The following is a 13,696-nucleotide window of genomic DNA, read 5'->3' on the forward strand; positions in this document are numbered from 1 at the left end:
GTTGCATTCATTCACCTTTTGTTCTTCGGAGCCTTCACACTGATCGACTTTGAGACTTCAAACTCTACGCCGAATTACTGCTGGAATCTTACAACGTGATTCAGCGGACTGTCCCTTCCTGCAGCGACTTCCCCTTCCGACTTCCTCTGCAGTTCCAGAAGTGTTTGAGTTTTTTTCTCTAAAAGAGCAAATTTCTCCATCGTGGCATGTCCAGCTGTTCTCATGGGTGCAACACACTCATCGAGGAGGACACGATGTCTGCTTCAAGTACGCTGGGGCAGACGTTGTGGATACGTCCTGCCCACACTGCGGGCGGTTGACGATTCAGACGTTGACGATTCAGACCACCTCGTCTGCTCCCCGTTCCGTGACGGCAGGACTACGGCCCTGCCGTCTGCTACGGCAAGCAGCGAGGGTGATATGAGGATTACTGTGAGCGTTAATCCGCCAGCCACTGACTCACGGACCGTTAGCACCTCGTCTTGCTCGTCTGACCGTTCCCCAGGAGACGGTCCCACCGTCTTGTTCCTCAACCATGTATTCGGAAATGGTGCGTGATAATGATGAGATGTCCCTTGCAGCATCGGGGGGTGACATACTGCCATCCGACTCCGGCGATTTCTCGGAGCTCCCTCAATCGGGGGGTCGAGCCCAGGAAGAAGCGGACGTCGAAATGCCAGCCATGCTTTCCCGGGCCGCCGTGAGCGTTGGGTTGCAGTGCCCGCACTGCCTCTCCCGGCGCTCATGGCTGGATACATGGTGCCTCGGGCTTGAGCGTGTTTCCAAGCCGCGCCCGCCCCCAGTGCTGTGTTTACCGGAAGTGCACGAGGAACTTAGTAAGACCTGGAACTCCCCCTTTTCAGCACGTCCAAACCAGACAAGTTCTGTCACCCTCTCTTCCCTCGAGGGTGAGGCAGCTAGAGGACACATTGATGTCCCCCAGGTGGAGTGTGCCGCTGCGGTGCACTCATGTTCGCAGGCGGCAGCCACCTGGGGGTCTCGACCTAGACTCCTGTCCAAAGCATGTAGGGTCTCGGCATCTCATCTGGGCACACTCGCGAGATCTGTTGTGTACACACAGGGACCTAGTGCTCCGGCACCTAGATCGGTTGGGAACACAGGTCAACCAAGAAAAGAGCAAGCTCTCCCCTGTGCAGAGCATCCTCTTTCTCGGTATGGAACTCGACTCTGTCTCCATGACAGCCTGACTGACTCAGAGCGCGCTCAGTCAGTGTTGAACTGCCTGAAACACTTCAGGCAGTCAGCGGTCCCCCTGAAACAATTTCAGAGGCTCCTGGGCACATGGCATCCTCGGTGGGGGTGGTCCCCCTCGGGTTGACCGCTCCAACACTGGCTACAGAGTCGGGTTCCCTGGAGAGCGTAGCACACCGGCAGCAGGCATATGGTCATCACGCCTCTCTGCCGACGCACCCTAACCCCCTGGTCTTCAATGACCTTTTTGGCGGACAGGGTCCCCCTAGGGCAGGTCTCAAGGCACGTCGTGGGATGACGGATGCCTCCCTGCAGGGTTGGGGTGCCGAGTTCAACAGGCACGCAGTGTCGGGGCGGTGGATGGGCCCCCGCCTGCGTTGGCATATCAACTGCCTAGAGTTGTTGGCTGTGCTACTTGCACTGAAGAGGCTGCAGCCTCTCGTGCAGGGCAAGCACGTGCTGGTCCGGTCGGACAGCACAACTGCGGTGGCGTATATCAATCAACAGGGTGGCATTCGCTCATGGCAGTTAACACGACTCGCCCGACGCCTCCTCCTGTGGAGTCAGCAGGTGATCAGCTCAGTCAACGCCTTGCGGAGAGTGGCGACTCCATCCCTGCGCAGTCCGGCTCATATGGGAGCAGTTCAGCCAGGCACAGGTGGACCTGTTGCCTCCCCGGACTCCTCCCATTGCCCGCTTTGGTACTCTCTGACTGAGGGACCCCTCGGCACGGATACCCTAGCGCACAGCTGGCCACAGGGCAAGCGGAAGTACGCCTTCCCCCCAGTGAGCCTCATTGCACAGGTCTTGTGCAAGGCCAGGGAAGAGGAGCATCAATTGGTACTAGTTGCGCCCTATTGGCCCAACCGGACTTGGTTCTCGGAGCTAATGCTCTTGACAACAACTCCCCCCTGGCCGATCCCCCTGGCGAAAGACCTGCTTTCCCAGGGGAAGGGCACGTTATGGCATCCCAGGCAGACCCCTGGAACTTCCATGTCTGGACGGGACGAGGAGATCCTGAGTGGCCCACCCCCTACGGTGGTTGGGACATCACTCAGGCTAGGGCCTCGGCCACTAGGCGGCTATACGCCCATAAGTGTATAGCTATTATTGTTACTTGCACCTCATGTCATATGTTTAGCTTAGCCTTCTCTGTCAGCTGCAAGGGTTTTATATGCGTCACTGTTTCCTGCATCGGGCTTCCTGTTTCCTGCATCGCTGCCGGCGGCTTGTTTGTATCAGTGCACTTACACTTCGCTCTAATATTAGTGTATTTTATTATCGTTAATTATTATTGTCGTTGCTAACTTATCCTGATATCTCAATAACCCTGTTCTTGTTATTTACTTGAATATTCTAAACCAAAAGTGATAGTTAACTTAACGCCGTTAGCATAGCAATAGCGTGTTAGCTTGCTTTCTGTTTACACTGTGGAATATCCTCTTGCCTCTGGTTTGTCTTGTGTGCTAACTGTTTCTCTTTTTAAGTGAGTATACTACAATTCATCGAGCAACCTTGGTAAGTTGGAATTGCACTTCAAATCCGGTGAGTTATGGCTTCTATTCCTATTATTGTTACTAGCACCTCATGTCATATGTTTAGCTTAGCCTTCTCTGTCAGCTGCGAGGGTTTTATATGCGATAAATGCAGGGAAACAGTTAGGCTGACAGAGAAGATCTTAGAATTAGAGTCTCGCATCCTATCTTTATCTGAGGATAGTAAGAGTTTAACGACGATAGAAAACACTTTGGATGTGAGCAACATTAGCGCACACAGCTCGGTTCTGGTTGAAAATCCCCCGCAGCTGGGAAACTTCGTGACTGTGAGACGGCGTAGTCGCAGGACAAAACATCACTCAACCGTTCTGATTACAGTCTCGAACAGGTTTGCCCCGCTCAGTGACGCACCGACTGAGAAACCTGCTGAAAGTGCCATAGTTATCGGTGATTCTATTGTTCGGAACGTTAACATAGAGGCACCAGCCACCATAGTCCAATGTTTACCGGGAGCCAGAGCACCTGACATCAAGTCAGAACGATCTCTGACATTAGGACATGTGCCTAAAGCATATAAAGTGGCTGTTATAAGGCCTCTTGTCAAAAAACCCCAACTCGACCCTAGAGAACTAGGGAACTACAGGCCTATATCGAATCTACCTTTCATATCTAAAGTTCTGGAAAAAGTAGTTTCAACTCAATTATGCTCCTTCCTCCAAAGGAATGACATCAATGAAGAATTCCAGTCTGGATTTAGAGCATGTCACAGTACAGAGACTGCTTTGATCAGAGTTACAAATGATCTGCGATTGGCGTCTGACTGAGGTTGTATCTCGTTATTGGTGCTGCTAGACCTTAGTGCTGCATTCGACACCATTGACCACAGCACACTCCTACATAGACTCGAAAATTACATCGACATTAAAGGAATAGCTTTGAAATGGTTTAAATCTTATTTATCTGACCGTTTTCAATTTGTAGCAATAAACAATGAGGTGTCACGCAAATCGCAAGTCCAGTACGGTGTACCACAGGGCTCAGTCTTAGGGCCTCTGCTCTTCGCATTATACATGCTACCTCTAGGAGATATAATAAAGCGACACGGAGTTAGCTTTCACTGTTATGCTGATGATACTCAACTTTATATTTCCTCGAAGCCTCATGAAACACAGCAGTTCCATCGAATAATGGAATGCATAGTCGATATAAAAAACTGGATGAGTAACAACTTTTTATTACTGAACTCGGACAAAACAGAAGTGTTACTTATTGGACTGAAAACTGCTATAAGTAACAACTAAGAATACTGTTTAACTATTGACAGATGTTCCATAAAACCCTCGTCGTCAGCAAAGAATCTTGCCGTTCTATTCGATAGTAATCTGTCATTTGAGAGCCACGTCGCCAACACCTGTAAAATTGCGTTTTTCCATATTAAGAATATATCTAAACTACGTCATATGCTGTCAATGTCAGATGCAGAGAAGTTAATTCATGCATTCATGACATCAAGACTAGACTACTGTAATGCACTGTTAGGTGGTTGCCCTGCAGGCTTATTACAAAAACTCCAACTGGTCCAAAACGCGGCAGCTCGAGCTCTTACACATACAAAAAGTATGAACATATTAGCCCGGTTCTGTCAACCTTGCACTGGTTACCTATAAAGCATCGCATTAACTTTAAAATCTTGCTTATTACCTATAAAGCCCTACATGGTTTAGCTCCTCAATACTTGAATGAACTCCTTTTGTATTACAGTCCTTCATGTGCATTATGCTCTCAGGCATCTCAGGTCGCTATGGCATACCGATCACTCGGGGTGTAGCCTCCTCATGGGCACTGGCTCAGGGCGCCTCTCTGGCAGACATCTGCAGAGCTGCGGGTTGGGCTATGCCCAACATATTCGCGAGGTTCTACAACCTCCGCGTGGAACCAGTATCAGCCCGCGTCCTGCAGGGCAACATGTAGGACCGGCAGCCGGTAGGGCGTATGCCTGCGAAAGCCCTTCCCCCCTTCCTCGAGGTGGGTCAGCGGCTATTTCCGCCTCCCTTCTTTCCCCACTGGGCAAAGAACAGGCATTCCTTTCATCACTAAGCACCTTCCTGGGGGCAGGGTGGGCAGAGCTTAAGGGTGCCCCTGGGGGAACCCTTAGGCCGGGGAACAGTTGAGTTATCTAACACATAGCTCTAACTGGACCTAGTGCTCCAGGCGTAGTAACCCCCCCCATCGGGCGGTTCCGTCTGATGTATCCTCATGAATGGTTCCCACTTGGTAACCCATGACCTCCCTAGGTGGACTTTTTCCCATGAGTTCTCCCCTGATGGTGAGACCATGTTGGTATCTCCACTAATTCCTCCCTATGGTAGGTAGTGGTCTCTGCAGCGTTTTTCCCCCAAGGGGGAATAATGCTTACCCAGTGGCCCTTACGGTGCCGGGTGGCTTCTCGCTGTTAGAGAAACAAGGCCTCCGCCCGTGACGGTCGGTGGCAGGGGCTTCCCATCTTTTCTTCAAAAGCTCTGGGACCCCCTACCTCTCCACTGGATGGTTAAAATTTCACGCTAGCGCTCACATCTAACTCGCCCAGGCCAGTCAGCGTTGCTCCGCTAGAGATTGTGATGCGGCACAGCGCTGTGGCATTTTCCATAGGAACCCCATCTGTCGGCTCGACACAACGTCGTGAGACTGACAGAAAGGGAACGTCTTGGTTACGGATGTAACCTCAGTTCCCTGATGGAGGGAACGAGACGTTGTGTCCTTCTTGCCACAACGCTGGCCGCCCACCGCAGCGGTCGAGGGATGCTCAGGCTCCTCAGACCAAAAGGTGAATGAATGCAGCACGCCGTCTCCCTTTTATACCCGGATATCTGGGGGCGGAGTCCGGCATGCAAATTTCATTCGCCAATTTCATTGGCATTTTCTAAACTAGTCAGAAGTTGATAGGTTCTCAAGAGCGAACCCCATCTGTCAGCTCGACACAACGTCTCGTTCCCTCCATCAGGGAACTGAGGTTACATCCGTAACCAAGACGTTTTCCTTGGTCGCTGTTTAGGTACGTTACGCCAGGTTAAGCTGTTTCCTTATAATGGACTTCTATGGGGGAGAAAACGCTTAATGTGATATTATTCACTTTATCCGTGGACCAAGAGGTCGTTCTTTTGACAGCAGCAAGTGTTTAGTACAAGGAAGGTTTGACAGAAATTTGGTTTTCCTTGATCACTGTTTAGGTACGTTAAGCGTTTTTCACGTTAAGCGTTTTAGAATGTCCCCTCTCAGAGCAACTCTGGAGGTGAAGTTCATGTCCTCATTCAGCGCAGACGCAGACAAATTTATGAGCATCACGCGTGTAGCACATTAAACTATGCAGTTCATTCACGCAGAACAGCCAGATGACATATGTAAATAACAGGATTCGGCGTCCACAATTCCGCATCAAGTTTCACTCGCAAAATAGGCTAAAACTCAGTCAAATAGCAGTTCACCATTTCAATAAGCTATCACTTATTTATCAGCATGAGAAATAGGTGTGAGCGTGTGAACAGACTAAAATGCGTGAGATTTGAGAGCCTTGTAACATGAACAGTGTTTAGTGGGCTGTGTGTTAGTAATAACGGTCCGTGGGGAAACGCAGCGCTCCGTGTGTACTGTAGTTAAATGGATTAAACAAAGCTTCGGGGCATCAAAATTTGCCTCGATTATTTTTGTAATCAAATTACTCGAGTTACTCGAGGAATCGTTTCAGCCCTAGTTCTATGCTATTCACAAAAACTGTATGTGTTTCTGAAAGATTAAAATTTAAAAATGGATATAAACTTAAAATAAAATTGATTTCTTCCGAAGAAAAGTCTCCTGAGCTATGAAACAACAATAACTGTGTCCCATGGGACTCTGGCGCATTCGCTACTCTCAAATGCAACTTTGTCTTGGTTGAGAATATGATTTGTTAGTGGAAAAATGAATCAATTATGATGATGTGGTGCATGGACCGAGGTTATAAATTTATCAGAATGGATGGGTAACAAGCTCATGCGGAGCACTCGCAGCACGTCAATCTGCACAGCTGACACAGGCACCAAGGCAGCACATTACACTGAAACACACACAGACACGCAGCCAAACATTTCACAATCATGGTACATCATTGCATACTGTAAATAAACAATGCAGCAATAAACATTTCAAACAGTGGCAGGCTACATCGTTGTTACATGACAATGTTTAACATTTAATTGGCATTTATTTTTAAATGTTTAAAATGTCATTGGCCGAAGGAGGGAACAAATATATTTAAGGCCCTGGCATCTTACAATCTTTAGAAAATGAAAGTTCTATACACAAAATATGCATACGGTGCGCTGTCTGCATACTATATACTTTTTTTCAAAATAGAAGGTAGACATTTTAAACATTCTTTACGATTATATACACACACGCTGTCTCCAAAATGAGACGATTCAACAATCCCACGATGATGGGTTTATTTCATTATTGAACAATGGCTCCCCAATTCCCCACTTCATGAAGAAGAGATGAATTAAAAAATGAACAGGTTCCCAGAGGCCTGCAATAGCACTGTTATCTCGCTGACGTTTGCCCCAAGCATGATGAAATGACTCTGTATCCATTGCTCCACTTCAGCTAAACAGATGAGAACAAATCCAATGATGTAAACAGAGCTAGATGAAATTAATGTAAATTGTGTTTGTTTGTTAGCATATCTATTGATTTCTCTGAGTGCCCGTGGATTTGCTGCTTGTCAGTTTTTATAAATGTTTATAAACATTGTGTGCATCTATTTCTGGGTGTATGTCCACACACAAAAACATGTTTGTAATGCATGTTATGATACTGGCACTAGCAAATTTACAAAACAAACCAATCGTGTGTTTTCTCTTAAAGGCTTGTCTGTCACAGCAATCCACTTTTTGCAGTTTCTCGCACATTCGCCTACACATGCAGAACTGCCACAATCACAGAGAAATGCATCAAAATCTATTCAAAGTGAGATGTGAGGGTGGTGAATCTCATGAAGAGGCTCACAGTCATCACTGGGAGTGTTGATGCGTGTGATTTTTTGAGTCATTTTTGGTGAATGATGTTTTATCTGTGTGCTGCTGTCTGTACACATTCTCATTCCAGGAAGCAGGGCAGGAAATGGTGTCTATAATATGTTTGATTCATTTTTATGCAGAAGAGAAAGTGTGTGCATTGTAAATGGGCATATCCACTAATTAAAGGGATACTCCATTTACCCACCCTTGAGTTGTTCTAAGCATGTATAAATTACTTTGTTCTGATAAACACAGAAACATATTTGGTAAAATGATAGTAACTGACAGTTCTGGGACATTATTTTTGTATTCTGTTGAACAGAAGAATTTAAGAAAGCAAACAGCTCTGGGGCACCTTTGACTACCATTTTAATTTTTCCTACTATGGTAGTCAATGATCTCCCAGAAATGTCAGCTGCTAACCTTTTTCCAAATATCATTCCCTGTGTTCATCAGAACAAATAAATGTATACAGGTTTGGAACAACTTGGGGGAGTAATTCATGACAGAATTTTCATTTTTTGGTGGAGTAGCCCTTAAAATTACAAGTAATTTTGCCAACATTTGAAACTATATTAGCATAAGGGTTCTCAGATAGTGTGGGTTGTGACGCAGAACTGGGTGGCAGGTGTGTTTTGACAGGATTCAGACAGCAAAGAATAAAATAATGTTACAATTGAATTATAAATTACAATTAATCTGCCACTTGGTAGAAGCTAAACATGACACATACCAACATGAATACTGTATGTTGCAATACTTGCAACTTTATGCTCAAAAAACAGAAACGGAACTATGAAAAGTATAACATTAAGAAGACAATAGGTTAGAGAATGAGAGGCCAGTAAATCACGTTTCTGCTGTTGTTTCTGCATTTACAAAAAGGTAAATTGTCCTATTCAGCCTCTTGGTTTTGTATATTACTAGCTCATGCAGTTATAGTAATATTTCTACCTCTCAGTATTTGTGCAATAAACAATTGTGGCACCGTGTTGCATTTCTTGACCCATGTAACATGCGAGCCTTAAAACAAAGTCAGCTGATAATCAACAAAAATGACGACTTGAAAAAATAATAAACAGAGTATTTTTATTTCTCTGGGCTTTAAACACAAACATCAGACAACATTGGTTTAATAGTAAACTTTATCATTTTACTTTACCCACAATAAATAAAAAAGTAAAATCAATTTGAGCTGCTTGTTTCCATTTGGCAATAACATTATAACTCAACATTCTCTAATTTCACACAGCCTCAGTGCTGTGTCTATGTACAGATTTCCCCGTTCTTAATAACTTGACATTCTGTGCGTGACTGAACAATTTAGATAAGTGATGTGCGTCCTTTGAACACCCCCAAGCTTTTCATGCCAAAGTGGTCCATTTCTCATAATAAAGGTGTGTCTGAGCAGGGTTCGGCTGTTATATTTTATTGTGTGTTATTAATAGGACTGTATCAGAGTGTCAGAAGCAGCCAGAATGAAAATAGATATGAAAAAAAGGTTTTGAACGGAAGACAAAGTATCAATTTACCAAACATCCAAGGGTGACAGAGCACGTGTGAGTGTAAAACCATACACAAAGTAGACATTTATAATGAAACACAATTATGTTTATCTCACTGTGGCTCGATATCAAATAAGGCCCTTATTTGCATATAAATGAATGATTGTCCTCCACCGTTCAATTATCAGAGTATTTCATGAAAAACTAAAAAACTAAACCTGCTCCTTCATACTTTTAAAGGCCTGTAAAAAGAACGCTTAAAAGAGCCGTAAGGTTTATAAATAATACATAACTGTGTAAAATAAAATCTTTAATGCAGGCCTTGGCTTGGTTTATGTGTAAGGGGCTAAATGGTTTAGGCTAAGGAATTCCAATAAATAATGATTTATGAATTATAATACTGTAACTACTCCCATTTACACTGATATACATTGATTGACAAAATGAGACTGATATAGGTTTATTAGATATCTTTTTCACTGTTACACATTTGGGTTTCCTTCTGGTAGATTTACAGTATGCCCAATTGTCCAGTAATGAGCAGATATTTGTGAGATGAATGATTACAGACGGTGAAGGATCTGATGTGCTGACAATATAATACTCAACATACAATTGTTCTTTTCCAAAGCATACACAGACAGCTCCCTTCTAAGACAACATAAAGAAATCTCTTTTTCCAGAACTCAGTGGAAAGCTCTGGAGATAAACGTATAATTGGAATGCCTCCCACCATGTTAATTAAATACTTTGGCTTTTCTTTTAGCCACCAGTATGATCGTATACTCTTAAAAAAAAGGTGATTCAAAAGGTTCTTCGATGCCGTATAAGAACCTTTTGGTTCCATAAAGAACCTTTAACATCTGAAGAACCTTTCTGTTTCACAAAAGGCTTTTTGTGGCGAAAAAATAATCTTCTTCAGAATATAAAAAAGTAAGAAAGAGATGGTTCTTTAAAGAACCTTTGACTAAATGGTTCTTTGTGGAACCAAAAATGGTTCTTCTATGGCATCGCTGTGAAAAACCTTTTAAGCACCTTTATTTTTAAGAGTGTAATGTACCATATTAAGTTCCATTCAGAATATATTAACAGTTTCTGTTGCTATTTAATACATTTTCCACTTAGTTTGTTGAAATGCATACTGTATATACAATGCAAACTTAGAATGTATCCAGAAAAACAAACATTTCTTAGATGGCAGACTAGTGGTGCCATCTACTTTTTCAAACAAACATTATATCATTAGTGTGCCAATGATGGCTAAAATGCAGTCTGACTAGACAGCTCACTAAGTTTTGGAACAGAGCTGCTCAGTAAGGTGACTTTAGCAGAAGCACTGGAGATGCCAGAATATACAACCCAGCCAAGATCTTGTCTTATTACTTGCCAACTAGCCTCAATCACTGGAGCCAAATTGATTGATTAACATCATCAAAGCATCAGAGCTGTGGCTCAGTGCATGGACCTCATGCCATTGACATACGGTCACCCCCGCAGCGGGGTTATGAGCCAGTGAGAATGATGTTAGATTTGCCCGGACCAGTTTCGAACCACACTACAAAAGTCACATAATGCAGCATATGCACCATGAAACCAGAATTTTTTATGTGCTGTTATTTACACTGGATTTCCAAATAACAGGGAATCACAAGCTCAAAAGCTGAATGTTATTTTCATGCACAGCTGGCTGAAAATTTGTTGACAGCTAGATGAAAACTCTGTGTTCTCTGCCGAGATGTTTTGTTTACTGGATTCTGTCATGTACAAAGCAAAATAAACATCCATCAGTCTATAAATATAATTGATAGATTTAGTGGACTAGATTGACCAGAGACTGGTAACCCCGGTCAACTCTAATTGGATTATAAAACAACATATGGAGGTGGTCAAAACATATGCGTCACATTTGTAGTGTAAGCTCTAATTTGTTTTGATGCATCCCACCTACTCACTGCCAGTCAATTACTGCTTTAAAGAAAAAAAACATGCGATCAGAAAATGGTCCACACATAATACAGTCACGGAAAAAATTAACAGACCGTTCCAAATTTTAATTTAATCAGCATTTCTAGATGTATTGTGGTCACTCCAGTTCAGTGTATGTTGAATTTCAACAAAGTCAAACCTAAGGAGTGACAAAAATTCATCCAACAGCAATGTGAAAGACTCAAAGCATGACAAGACATAAAAACTGTGATAACATCCAGGTTATCACAAAAAAATATTATTCGAACCTTTCCTAAGTACAAATATGACTGTTGTATTGCTTAACAGTGAATATGAACTTGTTTTCTTTGCAGTATTTGAGGTCTGAAAAAATACAGAGCATCTTTTCCATTATTTTCACCTGTTTCGCCAGTTTTCTTTTTCTGCAAATAAATACAAACTTTGGGAGAAATATTTTTAGTAGTTCACAGAATGTTTCTGCAATGTTTTGTGTATCTGAAATGGTTATTAATATCAGTTATAAATGGGTTTCATCAATAAACCTAGACCAAGTCTCATGTTTTGCAGCTGTGACTCTGGCTTGAGGCACCTCGACCCTCTAATTCCTGTCAATCTTAACTGTGGTATGTTTAAAAAGGCCAATTACTAAAGTGCAAAAATCATAAAGAAGTGTCACAACTGTATGTATGAGTTTGATATTTAACCATCCAACTACCCCAGATTCTGTTAGAGAGTAAATATTTTGTTATTTTTAAACCTACTTTGGTTTATGGAGTGTCCAACAACAAGTTTACGTACATACACTGAGTGAAAACACTTTCATTTTCTAATAATAGGCAGTTTTTATTACCTTACTTCTTGACTGACTCTCAAATGATTCGTTCGGTGATTCATCTGTCTAGCATTCTCTCATCAGATTGGTCAGATGTTCTAGTCTGCTGTGATTGGTCTACCGCAATCAGCGTCGTGGTGTCGAAAATGGAACGTAGACATTATAATAGTTACTCTTTAACTTTCAATGTATGCAAAAGAGCAACACTTGCTTATTTAGCCTCCTGCCTCATTCTTGCAGGTTTGGTGACGGTAAACAGATCATGAATATATTTTTTCCTGAGCAGCATATGCAAAAACTACATTTTACATAGCATGTCCTCCTGCCATTCAAAGTGCTGACTGAAATGACATACAGTATGTGAAGGGTGTTTATATCGGCCGGTGTAATGCCCTCCTTCAGAGGATTCTGTCACCAGCAGAGTGTTTGTGTGCCATCATCTGTAAACAGCGCTTGCTCTGTACCACTGGCCTCAGGAAAACAACAAACAAACATGCAAATGAGGAAAAGGGTGGCCATTAAAATAATGAATAAATGCAACTGATAAGTTAGTTAATAGCTTGTATGAGATGATACTGTTTATGTGATAAATGACTGAATGAAAAAAGATTTTCAGGTGGACTACTCTTTTAATGTGCTACAGATATGAACGAATACCAGCTTATTGAGGAGGTGAGGTATTCATTTTTCATTCACCTGGCGGAAGATAAAACAGTCCAGGAAGAAGACTCCTTTGACTAGTAAGCAACCACCTCATAATAACCCACAACACCCTAGCATCTACAAAAGAAATGCGCTAAAGCCACACAAAAACATCTTGGCAACCAAATAGAAACACCCTAGCAACCACACACAACACATTAGCATAATGGCAATGACCACATGCACAGACCACCCCATTTTGCTTTGAAATATGTACAATTCGTATCTCTACTCTTTCCCCCATCTTTTTCTTGCTACTACACAGTTGTTTGTTTTTGTCAATTTCAATAGTTAGGGTTAGGCATCCATCCATCATCATCCATGTACTCTGCGGGGTCGCTGGAGGGCTGGATCCTATCCCAGAATCCAAGATTCAGCCTGGACAGATGGCCAGTCTATCGCAGGACTAGCTGCGGCCTGAGCCCTAAGAAAACCTCCAAACACGAAATAAATGAATTAAGTGTCTGAGATCTACACACGACTTGCTTTGCTCACTTTTAACACACATCTTCAAGTTTCGATTGTAACAGCCTGAACAGAAACTAAACCAGAAAAACTCTGAGCTCATCTCCCTTCTGACAAACAAAGCTGGACATGAGAGAAAGGAAAAGTGAGGAGCAGCACTCACGCGGAGCTGCTTTCCCAACGGACCGAAGCGCCAAATGTTTTTCTGTGCTGATTGGATCCTCCAGGCTGTTTCAGTCCCCTGAGCTCACAGAACGGCAGTGGGAAATGACTGTCTCTCTCTCTGTCGTGTTGCACATGGCTGGGGCTGAGATGGGGGTATTTGGAGAGACATCGTTCTGTGTAAAAGCTCTCTTCAGTTACAGCCTCATCTGTACGGATGTGGGCAGGGTTCACAAACAGCTGCTATTACACCCTTTTCCCATTAGACACACTCTCACAGGGTCCAAACCCACCCTGATCCGTTCCCCACATGAAACAGAGAGC

The sequence above is a fragment of the Triplophysa rosa genome, unplaced genomic scaffold (assembly GCF_024868665.1).
Source record: "Triplophysa rosa unplaced genomic scaffold, Trosa_1v2 scaffold188_ERROPOS281808, whole genome shotgun sequence".
Lineage (NCBI taxonomy): Eukaryota > Metazoa > Chordata > Actinopteri > Cypriniformes > Nemacheilidae > Triplophysa > Triplophysa rosa.